General features: G+C 42.0%; 1 protein-coding gene across 2 annotated transcripts in view; it reads left to right on the top strand.

The window, feature by feature from the left end:
* Nucleotides 1-21490, top strand: part of CARMIL3 (capping protein regulator and myosin 1 linker 3) — a 2002476-nt gene that overhangs the window by 262870 nt on the left and 1718116 nt on the right. The window lies entirely within an intron of this gene.

Here is a 21490-nt window from a genome sequence, read left to right as displayed (position 1 = left end):
GCCCCATGATAATCTACAGCCACTTGCTCCCTCTGTCTATTGTTCTATCTTGAGTTTTTCCAGAGTGAGAGAGGCCCCAAGGTGGGGTTGATGGTATGCACATATTCTTTAAGGAGGCACAGGGGAGTTGCTAGGTCTGGAAAAGACCCGGGGCTACGCTGATGTCGGAATTGCCGGGACTGGGGGCTCGCTGGCCTTTTGGTTGTAGCTCCTGAGATTCTATCCGGGGCTACAACCAAAAGATCAGGGGCTATAGCCCCATTAGCCCCCCCCCCTAGCAACGCCCCTGAGGAGGCATCTCATCTATGAATGTGCATTTTCTGGACAAAGACAGACCTTTTAAAAAAAAGTGTTCAATTAGCACAGACATGTTTTTCCCTGGTTTCCGCTTTTTGTCATGCGTCATGGAATATGCTTGGAGATTAATGAAGTTCAGGGTGGGGCTTATGTTTCTAATGTTTGTTGCAGTTCAGTTCCATTTCCTTGCACATGACAGCGGAGAAGGAATACAGAGGTTAGATCACAAATTCCTCTGTGTTGTGTCATGGCCATAAATAGGCAAGCCGAGTCCATTATAAACATCACCATTTAACATGTCACTCTGGCCTCAGTATGCCCGACATAGGCTGTGGACAAGGCACACAAGAAAGATCGAATTAAATGTTACAGATGTGGCTACGATTTCCCTCACGAAGGGACATGTACTGCCATAAGCCACAGGTGTGATGGCTGTGGGGAAGAAAACCTCTTCAGATCGATGTGCAAAACAGCGAAGTATGGATCAGCCAAATCGGAGCAATGGTAATCAGGAAGAGGTTCTGCCGGGCAGTAGCCTGCAGGAGATCTTCATCGCGTTAAAGTAGACTAAGATCAGCAGTGAGCAGCGGCCAGGAGCCCCAAACTCTCCGGTGGTAGAAGATATGAACGTCGTCGTGCAACAACACTAGAGGATCAAAAGTCCACTCAACATAACATCTGGTACATTGAGACGTCCCCCAAAAGCAAGACAGATTCGTACTCATACTCCAGCAGTGAAAGTAAAAGGAGCTACGTGCATGCCATAGGCAACAAAACGGCTGTGGAGTTTAGCCCAATGCTGCTATTACAGGTGAAGGGCAGTGCTCAAGAGTTCCTCATCAACACAGGAGCTACCATAATTGTCATGAGTGAGGAGACATATGCCAGCCTGAGACACCCTACCAAACTAAAAATATTCAACATTGACATTTACTCATATGCATCTCGCAGCTTCCACAAGTACGCACGCCGTCATTCCAGCGCTGGACACGTTGATTGTAGATTATGGAGTCCCCACCATCGTGAAGTTGAACAACGGGCCACCATGGAGTGTGCATGGCTTTGCCATGTTTGTAGAACATTTGGGCTTCCAGCATAGGAAAGTCACTCCCCTCTGGCCGCAGCCAAATGGCACAGTTGAACGTTTTATGTCCAACATCAAGTGCATGTTACAAATATGCATGATTACGAATGGATTGGTTATGCAGGCTATATGTAAACTCTTGAGAAACTATCAAAATACACAGCACAGCACTTCTGGAATATGCATGTTTGCCCAAATGCTTGGCCCTGGCAAAGAGAATGATGTACCGCAATGCGCTCGAAGAATGTATGAGCTAAACAAAACAAAGATGAAACACTATGCAGATGGGAGTCGAGGAGCAAGAGAGTCTCACATTAAAGTGAGAGATATTGTGTTAGCGCGACAAATACAATCTTGGAAAGACACCCTGGCATTCCAGCCAAGCCCATTACGTGAACAGAGGTGAAAGGCTCGATGATCTTGGACGGGGATAAGTCTCATTCAATCACTCGCAACTCCTCCTTCTTTTGAAACCACTGTAGCTGATGAATCGGAGGCTAGAAGTTCATCTGATAGTTGTTCAGATTACATGGACGGTGATGTGGACACTGTGGATAGTAGTGACAGTTACGCCACTGAGATATTCAAGTGCCAGAGTCCCTCTAAGAGGATCTCACACCGACAAGTGAGATGGATTGAAGAAATGAAATGATTGTAATAGTTTTACAATCGCAGTGCGAGTTTTGGTATGCACTAGTTTAAGTGGGGGAAAGATGTAGCATTCTAGTGTTTGTTGCAGCCCAGTCCCATTTCCATGTTAGGGACTGGGAGAGCCGGATACAAGTGACTGGTCAGGATCCTGGCAGTGTGACGACAAAGGAGAAATAAAGAGGTCAGATTACGAATCCCTCTGTCGTGTCTGTTATTTAAATATGCGACATCCTTGCCCGTTCGCTCAAGAAGAGCTGGTCATGGAACAGCACATGCATCCTCATTAATACATTCAGAAATCCCCCATTGGAGTTTGTATTAGGAAACAGCTCCATTATAATGAGTTTCAAAGTTTATTGTATTCATGTAGCAAAACAAATGCTTTGTATCACATAAATTAACATTTACATCACAACTATTAAAATCAACCAGAATCACCAGTCATGTTGCATTGCATCTGCAAATCGATACACGATAAAATCAATCAATCAATACATCTTAAAATCAATCAATACATCTTAAAATCAGTACAATCCTTTTATAAAAAAAAACAACCATGAAATATATTAGGTTAATTGTATTGCCACTTAAAAATAGCCCTATTTAAAAAAAAGTCTCTATTTCTTCAAGCACAAATGTATTCTTGTAAGACTTCATTTGCTTGTAACGCACTGCACATAAGCTTTCACATACAATCATTAAGTGGTGTAATGACTCAATGATTTCATTACCACACAGTCGACACATACGTTGGTCGTGTGGTATGCCCATTTGGGCTCCTTTGGTTTTCAATGCATGCGACATATTACATTTCAATAACAGATATAACCTAAGAGTTTGTGGGCTATGATATGCGTTTATATATGCCGGAGTAGAGCTTCTAAGGATTCGTTCTTGGATATAATTACTGCTATGTGATTTGGTATCTAGGTTGGTTAACTGTTGTTCGTTACTGATCTCTTTCAATACTCTCTTTAACTTATATTTCATTGTGTGTATACTAAGTTGGTATCATGACCCATAGAACTTGCCCTTTCTGGACTTGCTGGTCCTTATCGCGACGGGGCTTGTATTCCTTGTTACTCCCAACATGGCCGTGCCAAGTGACTTGCCTCGCACCAGCCTTTACGTCGGACACGGCACGTTCTATAAATTGGCCACGCCCCGCGCGTCTCAACGCTATCATTAGGTAGTGACTAGACGTGTGTGTGCGGTTCGGCGAATCCACTATTCGTAGTTTCCTGGTCCCTTCTTCCTTCCTTTCACCTTTCTCCCTCTAAATCTGCTCCCTGAATCCTCTACCCTTGCGACCGCTACTTTCTTCCTGGACATCCTGGAACTGCGACCTTCCTGGAACTCTGAATGCGCACTGGAGTCGGACGAGACTCGAGCGAGCCTATACAAGACCCGATCCGTCCACAAGAGGAATCCTCCCACGGGACAGAACAAGAAGCGATCCCAGGTGAGACGGGGAGATTTACGACAGTTGGCCATAATTGAACATACCAGCCCACTTAACATAGTGCATTTTCAATTTGCGCATGATACCAAACAGGGCATTACCATCCAATCTCAGAAATCCTGCTACATATGGTGTCGTTATTGTGTCTATTTCGAGTCTGTTTAACTTCACAAAACTTATCACACAGTGCTGGATATATGCATATATAATACCAAATAGGTCAATTTCCAAGTAAATATACTCAACGCTTACATTCATAGGTAAACGGAGCAATTTACGTAACAAACGTGCTTCAAAGCACTCCACCCGTTTAATGAGGTTGTAACCCCATATAGTGATGGCATACAAAAGTATTGATCTTATTTTTGCTAAATATATGGTCAATACGGCTGAAACAGAATAACCACTGTTGCGACCAATAAATATACTCAAGGCATTAGTTGCTATTGAGCAACGCTCCTGAAACGAAGTCCAATGAGCGGCCCACGTTAATTTGTCATCTACAGTGAGGCCTAAATATTTATAGGTCGTCACTTGTTCTATTATTTTACTATTCAACCGCCATACATATTTTTTAGGTTGACGTTTTTTTGTGAATACCATCACTTTACTTTTATCAATATTAATCGACCATCCGTTTTCAGCACAATATTTACCAAGGGCATCTAGCGTTTGCTGGAGACCAGCAGGCGTGTAATCCAGTAGAATGAGATCATCGGCGTACGCTAACCATCCAATGATTACATCAGTGATCTTCACTGGATTGGCTGTATAAAGCTGGAATGCAGTCTGCATGTCCGCCAAATAAAGTTTGAATAGTGTTGCAGTGACCATGCATCCCTGCTTTACCCCACAAGTTGTCATTATAGAGGCTGACAATTTACCCATTGCATTTAGACGGATCCGCACTGTACTGTTGATATGCAACATCATGAGCATCCGAAGGAGACCCAAGGGCATACCCCAAGCATGCAGCTTCTTCCATCGACAGTTTCTGTTCACTGTGTCGAACGCCGCAGAGAAGTCCATATACGCACAGTACACCTCAAGATTACGTTTCACCCAAGAATATTCAACCGCGGTGGAAAGCAATAACAGTCCATGCACCGTGCTAGACTCTGCGCGGAAACCAATTTGGTTAGGTGGTAGTATGCTATTCTCTCTAATCCACACATTCAATTCCTGCAGGAGGACGCGGGCAAATATCTTGGATGATGTGTCCAACATTGCTAACATCCGAAAGTTGCTCGGACAGTCCAACGCCCCTCTTTTATGGACAGTTAATATGTGACTGGATTGCCAGGATTTTGGGATAGTACCTATCTTACCTATTTGGACAAATAGTTGGTACAGTGCGGTGGTCCAAAGCTCTGGTTGCTTTTTTATTAGTAAATTGCACACATCATCAGGCCCTGCGGCGTGGGATTTCTTTAAATTTGTGATGATCTCAAGTATATCTAATATACTTGCTTGGCAAACCCATGACTCAGAGGGTATATGAAATATGTTGTCATTCGACGCCTTTTGACCTAAAGTGCGGCTGATGTGACTGCTCCATTGAGCTTCAGTGATGCAGTTAATGGACAAAGAACGTGGTTTTGAGGAGTTTAGCAATTGCCATATACCAATAGAGTCACTGGTGAGGGCCTTTTCCACAATTTGTCACCATAATCCTGCTCCACATTCCAACTTGTATTGCACTAGCCATTTTTTATAATTCTTTTTAACCATCTTGATTAGAGAGGTAACCATAGATGGAGGGAAGTTGAAACCTGTCTCAGTTAGAATCTCCATTATTTCTATTTGCATCCTCTTTTTGGCCTCATTGATGCTGTTATTAAAACCAACACGTCGCATAATAGGCATGTTTGATTTTTCAAGAGTAGTAATGTAGGATCGTCTTTCGACTACCTTTCCTCTAATTACAAGCATGATCTCAGCAAAAGTGGACCGCATATCCTCAACATTGTTGGTCGCATTTTTATCTGCCTGAATGAAACTCTGTAACAATGCAGATACAACACTATTAGCTTGATCAATGTTCCGCTGATGCCAGCAAATACAGTTCAATACCTCGTTAAGCGACAACTGACCATTGTCATCGAAATCATTTACAGCAGGCATCGACTTAGGCAGCGCTAGTAACCAACATAAAGGGACGTGATCGCTTTCATGTCTAATGACCGTGCACATGTCGTAACATATTTTAGCCCACTTGAATTAGAAAGGGCATAATCGATAGTCGATGCTGAACGACCCTCAATTCTAGTAAAGGCCATCAAAGGATCGCTAGGAGTAATGCCATTCAATTTTACAATCCCATGGGCAGCGAGCAGCGAGTGCCATTTAGCTCCCTGTCTGTTAGGTTTTTTCCTGGCTAACACAGAGGAAGCAAAATTGAGAGAACAGTCCTCCATTAGGGGTAGCTTACCAATTGACCCATTAAGGTCACCAACTAACCAAACCGGCAATAACTGATTATATTTCTGTAGCACTGAATCAACAACTTTGATATTCTCATTTGTCATGGCCATATTTGATGGATCATAAATATTTATCAGGCTAATATTTAATGATGCCAGTGATATCTTGGTAACTAGAATATACTGAGAGGACTGATTTAGTTTTACTATCCCCCACGGTGGTAATACAGAGACAAGAAAACCGCCTTTTGGTCTCCTCATAGGACCTTGGATCGCTATCTGATGTACCGTGCTTCTACCGTCTAGTTGCACTTCTGATGTTAACCATGTTTCTTGCAGTGCGACCACACCGAATATGTCCATCTTGCTCACTAAGCCATCATTCTCAAACAAATGGGCATGGCCTCTAGTATTCCAGGAGTAGAGCATATCCACATTATTGTATCACTGGTGGTTTGCAGCAAAATGAGACTTAAATGCATCAGGTAACCACTGCCAATAACCATCTGGGATGTTACTGTCTTTAGATGTTACAATTGGACATACCTTTTTTAACACGTCATGCCTTATGCTAGGTGTCTTTTTATTTCCAAAACTATTGATCATGTTAGAAGCTGGGATAGGACCAGATTGAACAGGAATATGCGATTTGTTCACGGCGTTAGAGACGCATTTGGGACCAGATGTTTCTACAATCTCAGATTTGTGCAGCAGAATTTCGACACGGCAGACATTATAGCCCAGGCGGAGAAAATCGGCTTCAAAGTTTAAGACATAATTTAAAGAGGCTTCTATTTCGAACCATATGTTTGAAATAAACTGATTTTTTAATTCGAGCTGGTCGACTAATCGTATATCGCAGGATGAAATTACTCTTAAGGGGACTATAGATTTAAAAATACATAGCACAGCAGATCTATTCAAAGGTAAAGGAGATGACTCTTGGTACAATTGCACTAACTGAAGCGCAGGTACAATTTTTTTTTGACATTTCAGGTCTAGGACAAGTAAGCGAGCTATGGTTTACAGCGGGCATAGATGCAGTATTGGCCCAAACCACCGGGAGAGCCGGTTGTGTATTAATGCTCTTATTTTCACATGTTGTTTTTATTAGCTTTGTGCTCTTTCGTTTTAATGACTTTATTTGTATTGGACGATTCTCCGGATGGGGTTTCGACCAAAATTACATCATTATCATCGACAACCAGAGGCAACACTGGAGAGGGACTAACGCGAGTGTCACTTAGGTGGTTTGTATTGTAAGCGACTTCAATTCAACACTACAGCTAAGTCAATGCCTAGTCTGGGATGCTGATGGAAACCCTTATTGATGTATTTTTATGTCCAGTTTGTTTACTCTGGATGACAACCCTTATATAACACCCCTCTCTTAGAATCCCACTGAGCCAAGAAGTAGGTTTGTTTTGCAAATTAAAAGGTTTATTTGAAAATTAAACAATGTATATCTATCACACTTTTATAGTAAATTAATATTTGATAGCACACTTGTGAAGATGATAGTGATCAACAATGGATAATGTTACAGTGGTACACTCTTTTTGATGGCTTAGAAGTGATAGAGAGGATGAAGTAGCTGAGAATGCTTTTATGGCTTCAAAGACAATGCAATGATGAATGAAATGCAGTACAGAAAATAAACTTGATATGATTTCAACCAAAACAATGTAATCACTTTTCCGCCTGGTAGCAATTCACCCCCGTCCCCCTTATGCAATATAAAGAGATGGTAGAAAAGCACATAGTTCTCAGGAATGCAATCAAATATAATTCAGTTCCTCCCCCTAGCAAGCTTACAGGAAAACAGGTAGGAGTTTTAAACACAGGCAAAATCCTTTGATGTGGTATGCAAAGAAGTGAAAAATATGCTAAAATGATTTTAATTCCCTCTAGAGGTTCAGCGTGGGTGACCGCTACTTTGTATTAGTTCAGGATCACTTTAGCAATGCTCTATGAATAATTGTCAGGTTGCAAACGAATCAAATCGCAGCAATTTAGTCGCGTGCGTCGAGCGCAATTACGGAGGCACTATCAGGTTCGTTGGAAAGCTTAGAATCTTAGCTTTAAGATGAAGATAAAACTCGCCCCTAGCACAAACGGTTCCGGAGATACGGACGATTTAGTAAAGGTAGTTTTTCGGATTTGAAATTTGAAAGCTCAGAATGACCGATGACAGTTTTCAGGTTTAAAGATGACAGAATGACACGACTCTAGGAGGCAGTTCTAAATAGGTTAAAATAGTTTGGATTAGATTATTTTAAACTAAGAGATTGGGTTTTGCACAGTTCTGGCGGTACTCACACTATATTTTGGACGGGTATGCCCAGACGTGGGTCCCGTGCCTGCTGGGCCTAGAGACCCAAGCTACTCCTCACTGATGAGCCCCAACAAGGGCGAAACATGTTTGGGGATGCTTGTGGCCTCGTGCAGAAGGGATGTGACCTAGCAGTTCGGGCTGGACTGCCCCTTTTAGGGTGGGGCTAAGCCTGATTTGCATACCGTCTTTCCCCTTCTGTAATGGCTTGGCAGGCGAAGAACGGTGGTCTGGAGGGTTGCGCAGAGCAATGCCAGTGGTTAAGATTCATTCTAAACCTTCCAGCCATCACCTCTTTGTTTTTGGAACTGGGTTGTGAGTCAGAGTGATGAGGTAGGTTTATGGTCAGAGGATCCTCCCCTTGTCCAATTGCACACAAATCTGTTTCTGATTCAAATACATATTTATCTCTGTACCATTTTTCTAATATTATACGTCCAGTTAACATATTTTCTGTAGCACCAAACCATCCGATCCCTGTCTTTGTAATATGTCGTGTCCACTAATGACAGAATTCTGCCCTTTTCATCCAGATCACGACCTCTAAACCTTTCCGGATTTTACACAAATGTGCACCAGGGATATGGGTTTCAGATGATAAAGTGTCAGATTTCTTACATGCATACATTTGGAGTAACAACCTTTTTTACGCTACTATCCCCAAGAACATACCACAGGGTCCTAACACCTCTTAAAATGTGCACAGAAAAATCACAAGAATGATGATGTTATTTATATAATTCTTACAAGTCCGCACTATGAATTATCCATCTTTTTAACATTATGCTCTGGCCCCAAAGGGGTGTGGTTTTCCAAAGCACATGGTGGAATGTCTGGTTTATCCACTTCCCCCAACTCAGCTTGCTCACAGAGGCACAGCTGCCCCCCAGTTTCTCCCAAGAGGAAGCTATTTTACGACCTCCCTAATATAACATTTGCCTGAGCCAGGGACAGTGCTTTGTTTAGTTTCCTGAAGTCTGCAGGTACCACTCCCCTAATTCAATCAGAGAGGTGTCATCTCTTTTTGGAAGGGGCAGCAGGATGCAGCCAGGCCTGGGAACACAGCTGCTGAATTCCCTCTCCTGTCGGGGGTAGTTGTCAGGCAGAATCCAGTTTCATTAAGCCAGGCTTCAGCTAAATGTCCCTTTTGTTCCCAGTTTTTCTTCATCCAAATCAAATTTACAATTTTTAGACATGCAGCTAGAATGCTGATTCTAAGTTCAAAACTATGACATTTAACAGTTGCAAACTATGTGACACTCAACAGTAGGTCACTCATTTATTTTAAACATTTGGATTTTAGTGGCTTTAAGTCCCATTTAACTTGAGCTGCTGACACCCACAGCTCAGCCAGTTTTGTTATAAACATTGTTTTGGGCTCTTTCTCTTTCCAGATTGTGTATGCACACAAGACTACATTCTGCCAAATGTCTGCTGGTTTTCATTGAGATTTTTGAATATCTTGCAATGTTTAAAATAGGCATTTTGAGCTTGCATTCAGAGAAACAAAGGGTGGCTTTAAAGTGATTTTGAGCTAACAGGCACTGTTGTTTTTCCTTTGGCACCACATTTCACTCTGACCCAGCACGCTTGCACTGGTGGGTGGCAGGTCAGGCGACTATTTTGGTGTGCGCACAACTGCGCGGTTCTCCTGGATTCTGGCGCGAATGTGGGCGGCGACAGCTCATCCCCACATCTACCCAGTCTATTGATTCAGTTTTGTTCCGGGATAGAATGATGGGCGGCGACAGCTCATCCCCACATCTACCCCGTCTAATAATTCAACATGTGTCAAAACCCTTGACAGTATCAACAGGTACATTGATAACAGGCACACCACTTAGAATGTTGTGCTCTTTTACTTGCCTACACATTTTCTGGTGCCTACTTAACCTCTGAGTACTATACATAAATGCGTGATGAACAGGTGCCAGGCGGGGAGCTCTAGTTTTTGTCCTTTGTTTCTTTAGTGCAGGATGAAAAATCTCAGTGGATGCGCGCAATGTTTACTACATGCAACATGACAACACCCACGCATATCTTTATGTATGATCAGCGATTGGATATTGATGTTATTTTCCAAATTGTCACATTTCAATATTAGCTGTTTCAAGAGATTTTCAAAGGCATGAAACATGTCATCAGAATTCATGCTTGTATCATTCGGACTTATCATCTCGGGTTCACTTGAGACGTAGGTCATTTTGGTAATCGGAAACTGGATGACAGGGTTCAGCACAATATCTGTAGGATGGAAGGTAAAAGAGGATACCTCTTCACCTTTGATAGGTATTACGGTTTTGCCACAAAAACCTAGGATTTTTGCAGCACCTTGTGGGATGCATAGATTACTAGGAGGTGTAAAATACATAGGAGTAGGAACTGCTTCCGTTAATGATTGTTCTGGGTCTAGACCCATATATTCAACCTCTAGCTCGTCCAATGAAGAAATAGGTAGGCCGATCGAGTGACTGTCTACTTCTAATGGAGGATCATGGACTAGAGCTTTAACAGCTCCAGTGCTACACTCAATAACTTTTGATGAAATAGCACATTGCATTGGTAGAAAAACATTAGCTGAAGGGTCAAGGGTACATTTCCCATTTCTTCCAATCACTTCGCAGGGTAAGTTTTCAATTTCAACATTCCCTTCACATACTGCATTATTCAGTGGGGGCATTTTATATTCTATACCATATAGCACATCATTTAGCAGTTTAGAACTCACACATCCCAAATCTGAGGTTAATTCAGAAACAAGTGCCTCTTTTACAGAGTTAAGGGCGATGGGGTCCATAGATGTAACTGGTAATTTACTGTAATAATCAGTAATTTGTTTACTAGTTGCTAGTGCTTTTTTTGGATTTGAGATAATTTTTGGGATGCATATCCGTCTATTGCGGAGATTTTTATGGAGGGCGATCTCCCGCTCATACGCATCCATGTTGACCACAAAAGCGCCCCGGTATAAAGAGCACAAGCTTGAGATATCAGTAAAAAGTATAACAGGGAGATGCTAGGAGCCCTTACTAGCTATACACAACGATAGCACAGTCTACAGTGAATTACAATAGTTTGCGGGTGTTTCAGAGCCAACTACATACTATGCATAAGGATTGTACTTAAAAGTCAAGGGACAACTTGCTACAGATGCAAATAGCTTTCACCACCTCATCAGATTATGCTATGCACTCATATGGCAAAATAAGATTATCTACATCGCATTGTTAGGCTGATATTTAAAAAGATTTTGAACGAAGTAAACTACACCACTTTGCAATATTTAACAAAGATACCAACTGGAATACTCTGTACAATACTAGAGCATACAGCATGTAAGAGCTTAAAAGTAAGATCAAATGAAAAATGATTATCTTAATACCATCTCAAAAAAGGCATTAATACCATCAGTTAAAAAGCATTACGGCTCTGTGTACAGTAATATAAAACCAGATGAAGCAAGATACTTATCTCACATCATTTTCACAAACAGACAGACTACCTCATCAACACACGAACACCAAACAGCTAACAGCCAACAGCTTCACTTGCAGTCCACTTACGGGTGCGCGTGTACCTGAGGTTATTTGGTGTTGTGGGCTGCAGGGGCAGGCTGAAACCACGTCACACACGTTTCCCTACTAGGAAAGGAATACAAACAGAGGCTAATGTCAGCTATGTGCATGCGTGAGCAAGTATAGAGCAAATATAGAGATCCTGATCACGATGCAACTAACATAAGGATACCATTACAAAGGTAAAACCTTTGCTACAAAGATAGCACACAGTCCCTGAATTACGGATTGAGAGTACATCATAATCTTTGTTGCTAGAAGCACGTTGATACGAGTGTTTCGCTACGTTCAATGCCGTGTAGCTCTTCCTCTTGCTGACTAGCGGCTGTTGCCGTCCGTGCATAAACAAATTACAGATATCTGCTTTGAAGCTTGAAGCAGTCCTCCCAGCCAACAGCTTCATTTGCAGTCCACTTATAATGTATGCACCACACAGCTGTCTCAGAACGATAAGGGTAGCGCCAAGCCTAATTTTTGTATCGTCAGCTAGTCCCTGAAATACCCTATGAGCAAGTGGAGAGGAACAAATAGCACCAATGTAAGCTACAGGCTGGTTTGTATAAAATAAAGGAACATTTGGGAGACAGCCAAGTTAAAGTCCTGCTTTTGACAGTCTCCCCTATCCACTGGTGTTGCTGCTCTGGCCTGTGATGATTCCCTTGCCCCGTACATCCTTGTTTAGTTGGTAAAAGGTGGAATGACTTTATTGTGTCCTAATTGCATTTGGTTCTTGTTAGTGAACTACCTTCCTGACTCCCTTCCTCACAGTTGTGCTAATTCAGATGCCTTGTGTGTCCACACAATTGCCAGATTCATCTGCAGCCTTCTCTTGTAGTCTCATCGATTTGAACGGCATAGGGATGGCAGATGATGCGTGGGGTGGTAATTTAAAAAGAATATATGGGGAACCCTTATCTTCAGCTGGGAAATATTACTTCCATAGGCCAGCAACAAAAGTGCATTGTGATGTAGGGTAATGTAAGGTATTTCTGGGTGGTATGAACTGTTTCAACTTTGTTTCCATCGTTAACTTGTCTGATCGCTGAATCAACATATAATGATGTGTATAGTTATTATCTGTTTTTAACATCTTCCCCGCTGGATTACGAGTCTCCTTAATTAACATAATGATAACATTGTGCCCTTCCTTTGTGAGTATGTGAATGCCCACATCCTCATCTTCTGCCTTGATTCGGTGGCAAAGGCCTAAAAGTAGCAGTGCCATGGCGTGCCCTGCAGATCATCAAGACACATGTGTAGTGTCATCTGCACAGAGATATGAACAATGGCAGCCAGCAGGAGAGCTGAAGCCATAAAAGACCCCTTAAGAAGGTCATAAAGCTTTCTTTGTCATCACAGACAGAGAATCCCCTCAAAGTTGTGGGTCGGGGGGTATTTCAGTTGTTAATGTGTCAAGTGACCTGGAACGGGACCTTGTGAGGACTTCTGGACATTTGTCCTTAGGTTTTCTGTACTTCCAAACTGCACCCAAAGTCACTGCCTCTTTCTTGCCAATACTATAATTTGTTCCTTTTTTCTCTTGACAGCTTGGGGTTGAATTAATTCCCCATGCCCGCCTTACTTCAACCAGTTCTGTTTACAAACCATCTAAACCCAAATGTTTTCCCAAACATCGTATGCACGTTTCCCAATGTGGACTTCCATTCCATTCCCACAAACCTGAGAATTCTGAAATGAAGAAGAGGAATTGAGTAATACAGATCACCCAAGCCCAAGAGTACAAGTAGCACTCTTGTTGTTGTGAGCGCTTCCCTACAGCGGGACATTTAAACACCTGAAGCAGCTGACCAAGCAGAGCTGGTTGCGGGAGAAGACTGCATCTCTCGGGAGCGACCAAGAGATTGAGGGACCAGAAGGCGTTCTGTGGAGCCAACTGATTCATGGAGGAAGAGAAGGGAAGCAGACCGTGAAGTGGAACTTGCTGCAGGGATGCCAGAAGGTAAGAGAAGACTTCTGGGCGTTTGCACCGGACCTCAGGAAGACGCCAGAGAGCCCAGCAGGAGCTGCAAAGAGCAGAGAGACCGGGAAACCGAAGCGGCGAGCAGGACACTGAATGCTTGCTGTCGGTTAACCGCAAGAGAGGCAAAATACACCAAGAAGAACCAGTGAGTCCCTAGAAGGGAAGAGGGGACCAGGGAGCATATTGACAAACATGCCATAAACTGTTAATGAACAAAACAGTCCCTGAACAAATACATGCAAATGAACATCGTTGTAAAAGGGATAAAGCAAACAGAATAAGAGACTTGCAATTGTATGAGTGTATGCAGTACACATGTGAAAGAAGTTCTGACAGAATAGCGTGCCAGGTGGATATAAAGCCAGAAAAAAAATATAAGAGACTATAGGCCTCATTATGAGTGTGCCGTTCTGGAAACAACGGTGCCGGTAAGCCTAATGGCACCGTTTTTTCCGGACCGGCACACTATGTCTCTGTGGGCGGACCTGGCGGGCAGAACGGGACCCACCCGCCGAGTATCACAGAAGCACTGGCATCATTTTTAACGATGCCAGTCCTTCCGTGTTCCCCATTCCCATTGAGTCCTATGGGACTCAATGGGAATGAGTACACCAGGAAAAGGCAGAGGAAATATATCAAAGGAGAAAAGATACCTGGCAGGAGAGTACACCAGATATCCTAACACAGCAAAGTTTTGTGTGCCAGCCACATTAATACTCAAGAGACTGATAATCCTGAAAAGAAACCAGAGTGAAGCTAAATCAAGGGGAAGGGAATCGCCCTCTGGGCAAGGAACTATGTCCTTTGGAACTTTTTTTATGCCTTTTCTTGTGAACATTTATACATCACCCAAGGCCAAAGACATTTTCCCTTTCCACTTTAGAATTACTTTGTTAGAATGTGAGGGCCAGAATGGAACTTTGGACACTGGATATTTTGTTTTGGACATTCTGACCACTGACAGATACTTAGTTTTGGTTTTAGGTAGGGAAACTCCTCTAGTGCAGGGACTAGAGCTTGAAGCTATATCACAGCGTCGTGATTTTGTGTAAATGCGGCACAGGTCATTTTCAGCTCCAGCTGTCCCCTGAGGGGCACAGGGGCAAGACCGAGTTTCATCGAGCTTCACTGTGCCTGTATCGCTGGTAGAAATCTGTGAATCACGCCTGGTGGTAAGGGGGGTAAGGTTGAGACAGCGCAACTCAGTGTAGTAAACTGCAGTACATTGCCTACAGAAACTCAGGTTTGGCATGGCTATATGATAAGGCTGTGGCTGTGCAGGATAAGCATGTATTTGACTGACACTGTCTCTGAGAAATCCCAATTGTTCATAATTTATCTACTGCACTGTTTGTTTTTGGCTTGCCCTGTTTGGTGTGCCCAAAGAGTTGGTGCGCCCAGTGACTGTGGGGTTCATATGTGTTGAACTGTGCGCCTTCTCTTAAAATAATGCATGCATTAGCGCAGTGCTAGTGTGTGTTGGCCTTGCTGTCACGCCGTGAGCCGGAGTTGAAGCGGAAGAGTCACTGAAATGTGAGTGTTTGTTACTTAAGCACTTTTGGTCATTAAAGACGCTCTGCCAGTTTGATTAAGCAAAAACAACTTGAACAAAAGTACCAAACATATCGAAACCTATAAAGGAGGAGACCGTTAAGTGAAAAATAACGTTCTTTTTACAAGTCGAGCACACGATACCCTCCGTTGGAGACATTTGGTTGACTAATACAACGATACTAGTAACTAGCGGAACGTCACTTAACGACAATGAGGAAAGTTCCAATTTTGGGGAAATGGACAACAATTCCCTTTTGGACTTATGCTACTCATTACAGCAAAGCATTGCCGCAATGACAGATACTCCTATAATCCAAAATGAGTAATCGGCTATACCGACTGTAATAATCGAGGGGAGACCTGCTGCCCCAAATAAAGATGCAAATAGACGCTCTGCTTCACCAAACTTCTTCCTTCGATCAGACTCATTAAATTCTGATGTGGAGGTTAATGAGGGTGCAGAACCTTATTAAAAAATACAGTCTTTTATGGTCACAATTCAGTTTGCCATGAAGATTCTTTTTAAACTGTGTGGTCAATTTCATGATAATTTAAAGCCAAATGCTGCTCAAAAGCAAAATGTAACCGTGGTTGTGGTCAAGGATCAAAAAGCTGTAATTATTTACAGGAGCCATGTAAATACGCCTCCTTCTGAGGAGGAGTGGGGGAGTGGGCCATTGTAGACTCTAATGAAAATGGTCAGACCGGGCACCTGATCTGGTAGCTGAGCATGATTGTTCCAACTCCTTTGAAATTCATTTGTCCTGGAGACAAATAAGCATGGCATTAGGCAAATGTGAAAGGAATAACAAAGACTAGATTAAAAACTTCTGAAGAACAGGAATGATCTCTGACAGCTGAGAACATTTCAAAGAGAGCAAGGAAGAAAGTGTCACGAAAAAAGAAACGACAGTCCAAACATTTCAGGAATATTGACTAGCTGGCTTTTGAATTCAGACAAAACCTCAGCCAGCATTAATCTTGTGGAGAAACTGGGTGACTCAGTGCATGAAATAGACCTCTTAAGGACTATGCCAATTGGTACCGAATATAGCTCTACCCCTGAAAGAACATAATTAGTGGGACCTAAAGTGATTGACCCAGTGAGTTCAGCTAATGTAAAGTTTGACATCTCTCGCAATAGGGTGGTATGGTATAAAATGATGGTAATGAACCTACATCAGAAAACAAGAATTACATGGTAAATTGTTCTGGCCTCCTACAGCTTTTGGAGCGAATCCCTCCCTTGTGTGTTTTGGTGACTGAGAATTCAGTTTGTTGAACCACGGGAGTGTATTAACCGAATATTTCCCAGATAAATTGCAAGAACTCTGCGATGGGGACGATGATTCGCAATTATCGTATGTAATTGTTAGACTTGGCGGTGGAATTGGATGTGGACATTTAGGAAGTACAGCGCGTCCTGAAGTGGCTCGTTCAGTGCTCCAGATAAGATTTGGAAGTGGGAGCATTTTACTCCCCATTTTTTAAAGTTGGGATTAAATTATTTTGTGTGTGTCAAAATGCAAGTCCAATTCCCAATGAGTATTTTTATAAGCGAATAAAAATGTTTTCACAGAAAAATGCAGCAGTACACATGAAGTAAACTAATCTCATAGGGCCCAACAAAAGGTCTGTTGCAATAACGTACTGTTTCCCAAAGTCTGGGGACACCACAACAAAGTTTTATAATATATAAAGGAAAAACAGATCAAAATTTCATTTAGTGGAAAAAATGGTAGTATCACACAAAGGTAAAATCATTAGAAAAAACATTTTTTATTTTGAAAAAGAGACAGCAAGCTTATAAAAACTGTGTTTAAAAATACACAGACTAAGAAAAACCCTAAAACCAGGTTTTTTGAAAGGACGATTACATACAGCACATAAATGTAAGGTGAAAAACAAACATAACACATTAGAAATTGCAAAAGACAACAACGTTTAACATACAAACAATAATACAAAATTCATATGTTGCATTTTATATGTGACCCAACATCTTTCTGTCCAGTGACTCAAAAGTGTCTTACATTCATCAGGAGTAACTCTTCTCAATGCTATACAACAACCGTCCCCTCTAGTCCAGGTAGGAGTGTATCTTGACTCAATGTTTAATGAAATCTATAAAAAATAGACATATTAAAAATTGTGTGTACACCAATTTTCCATTAATAATTCTACTAATGATGTAATGCATCAACATTTCACAAACAAGAAAAAGCACCCTTAATTAATAAAGCACCTCACATCTAATCCCCTTAGGGACTATAATAGACCATAAAGTCTGCTGAACAAATACCTTGAATTCAACGTATTCCAAGGCTCCAATGTAAACATATACAACCTCACGACCAGCCGTATGTCAGCCGCCTTTTTGTGATTCCTGTGGGATGTATTTACCCATGCATCCGAGCCCTACCTCAAAACTGTGCAGTACTGACATGGAAAACATCATGATGGCCAGAGTTTCCCAGAAAATGCCCAGGGAAGTGCATGAAGAATAGGCTGCCACCCATGTTTGCCGATGTTATGGGCACAGAAGGGCACTGCCTAAAAACCCCATTGGACTACCCACACAGTAGCCTGAAACCATTGGGAATGGCAATGCTGATTGCCAAAAGCAAACCCATAACTGTTGGGAATTCATTTTCTTAAATCCCAAAAAGGGGTGCAGTACCAGTACTCACCACTATCCAAAACCCGGCGTTTTAAAACCACCAGATTTTACTTTTTTGTAGAAAACTGAATAAATGAACCCAAAACATGCCAAAGAAAGACATTTTAAGAGGTGGATCCAATGTAAAGTTATATTCTGAAGTGACTTGAAGGTTTATAACAAGACTGGCTGAGCTGTGGATTTCAGCAATTTAAGTAAATTTGGACTGAAAGACACTACAAATCTAAATGTTCAAATTGACTGAGTGACCTACTTTTGAGTGTCACATAGGTTGCAATTGTTTAAATGTCATAGTTTTAAACTTAGAATCAGCATTCTAGCTGCATATGTAAAAATGTTTAGTTTTATTTGAATGCAGAAAACTGGGGAACAAAAAGTGACATTTTATCTGAAACTTGGCTTAAGGAACTGGATTCTGCCCACCAGCCACCCCCATCAGGAGTGAAACTTGAGTCACAGCTGTGTTCCCAGGCCTATCTGCCTTTTGCTGCTCACACCAAAAGGGATATGACACTTCCCTGATTGAATTACCTGGGCTCTGCAGGAAATTGAACAAAGCCCTGTCCTGACTCAGGCAAATGTTTTATTGCAGATGTCGTAAAACAGCTTCCTCTTGGCAGAAGCTGGGAGTGGCAGGGTCTCTGAGCTTGGCAGAAACTGGAAAGACTGGTTTCTGTACCATGTGACCTGAAAAGACACACCTCTATAGCCAGAATATGGTTTTAGAAAAAGATGAATAACTCATAGTACGGACTTGTGAAAATTATTTAAATGATACCATAATTCTTGTGATTTTTCTGCCCACATTTTAAGAGGTTTTTCGAACCGGTGGCATGTTCAGGGGGGTTTTAGCGGAAAAGAGGATATTACTCAAAATGTGTGCATGTGAAAAATCTGACACTTCATCAATTAATGTCCATACTCCTTGCGCACATGTGTGTAAATTTGGGGTAATGTCTGGAATTGCAAACCAGTTAAAAAGTGCAAAATATTGCCATTTCTAAATGCAAGCTCCCAGGAAGAGCAGAGTTTGAACAGGAGATACCTCCTGTGATATGTGAGGGGTGCATATGATTTTAAAACAATATGTACCTCTGCAAATATGTATTTGGTTCAAATCTAGATTTGTGTGTAAGTTGACAGGAGGAGTGGACTTTCTGCAGGCCGTAAAATGACATCACTCTGACACAACTTAGCTCCCCCAATCAGGGGAGAAATGAAAGCTTGGCCAATGATAAGTGGAGCGGGGCTGGCTAGTGATGCTGCTCACACACACCCATTTTAAAAACACATAAAAGCAGAGAGACAGGACAGATAGGGACCTTCAAATCCATTTGCAGCTGGAAGCTCTGCCGGGAAAATCCATACTTTACCTCCATCAACCTTCAGAGACCCAGACCAGACCAGCAGAGTAGAGCTGACCTGTTAGCAGAACCAGAGAGAGCATACCCAGATCACTGTGAAGTGCAGAGACCAGAGTCCAGTTTAAAACCTGACCAGATCCATGACGAGGCCCATTTCACTCAAGAATATAGTGTGAGTACCTAGAAAACTGTGCAGAACCAATCTCTTAGTTAAAATAATATAATTCAATCCTATTTTAATCTAAGTAGAACTGTCTCCTAACTGTCAACTGTCATTTGTGAAGCTGTCACCTGTGATTTCTAGTTGCAAGCTGCACTTGTCTTTTTGAACTTTAAAATTTCAAATCTGAAAAACGACCTTTATTCAATCGCTCATATCTCCGCGACCGTTTGTGCTAGAGACTTGCAGTAACTTTCATCTGGAAGCTGAGATCCTAGGCTTTCATAGGACCCCAAACGATATTGATAGCCCTTGTAGTTCTTCTGTAATAGCGCCCGGCGCATTCGCAAATTTTGCCGCGATTTGCAAATTTCTTCACGTGTAAAAATCTGCTGCTGCTTGCCTTTCAGTTGCCAAAAATTCGTTTAACCTGCTAGTTACACCCTAGATACTTGCTAAAGTGAGCCTGGACTAATATTAACTAGATACCACTCACCCTGAACCTCTAGAGGGAATTAAAAGCATTTTAGCATATTTTGTTCTTCATTTCCAGCACATTTAAAAGCATTTGGGCCTGTGTTTCCAACTTCTGTAGTCTAAGCTTGCTGGGTTAACTGAATCACATTTAATTGCATTTCTGAGAACTGTGTGCCTTCCTTCCATTTCCTTGCATTGCATAAAAGGGGGGGGGGTGAATTGTACAAGAAAGTGATTACATTGTCTTTGCTGAAATCCTATCAAGTTATTTTCTTTACTGCATTTCATTCCACATTGCATCCATTTGAAACCATAAAAGTATTGTTGCTATCTTATCCATTTCATGTCAACTCCTTAGTGGTTATCAAGAAGTGTGCTAGTGCCAGATTCTCCGTTGTTAATCTTTATCATACCAGATTAAGTGTGATATCCAATTATTAATTTATTATAAAGCGTGATATAATATATATTGTTTAAATTATCAAATAAACCTTTTAACTTGCAAAACAGAACTACTTCTTGGCTCAGTGGGGTCAGGGGGATTCCAACAGAGGGGTGTTATATAGGGGTAGTCATCCAGAACGCATGAACTGGACATAAAGATATATCAATAAGGGTTTTCATTCAGTATTCTAGACTAGGCGTTGACTTGGCTGTAGTGCTGAATTGAATCCTCTTACAAATTGGGGGCTCTTAGCCGGGATTCTGGGTTAGAATACCACTTGTGCAGCTTAATACAGTGTGCTAACTGACGGGATACATACATCCAGTCGGATCACCACGCTGCATTACGCTGTGAAGCATTCCTCAAAAGGGACACTCCAAGAAAAGTTCTGTTCTGCAAAAATAAAATACTAACTTCTGTAAGTCAGGACAGAGACCAATCTCTAGAATGACGACCTTGGTAGATATGAAAATAGCCAGAGAGCACTTCTTACATAAACTATTTGTGAGAGGTGAATGGGCTGAGCAGGGCCAGGAGGCCTGGTTGCAGGCCATCACGCGACAGGCCACTGAAACAGGGACAGACTTATGGAGAGATCAGGGTCCATTACATGTGGCCCTGAGTGAACTATATATGGCTCCTAAGGCCAAAGATGAACACGACAAGATTGTTAGGATAGCGGCATATTTATATTTATATATGGGAGCCATACAGAATAAATGTGCTGAAGGCCATGATCTGGCAAAAAGGCAACAGATGGCGTTAGAGAAGGCCCAATCTGATCTGGACTCTTCTGAGCAAAGGCTGCACAGAAGCCAGGAGTCAGAAAATGAGACCAGACAGTACATCACTAAAATAAAGGAGGATATGGATGTGCTGCAAAAGGAAAAGTCAGAACAGGATACCAGATTTCGGGCCTTGCAGAAGGAACACCAAGAAGGTTTGGACTCCCTACTGCAAAGCCAGAAAAAGCTGGAGCAACAACTGGACTTCAACAGGGTATGT

Source organism: Ambystoma mexicanum, chromosome 13 (assembly GCF_040938575.1).
Source record: "Ambystoma mexicanum isolate Mex_15411 chromosome 13, UKY_AmexF1_1, whole genome shotgun sequence".
Lineage (NCBI taxonomy): Eukaryota > Metazoa > Chordata > Amphibia > Caudata > Ambystomatidae > Ambystoma > Ambystoma mexicanum.
Note: the sequence above shows the minus strand (reverse complement) of the source record. Positions and strands in the feature narration are given on the sequence as shown.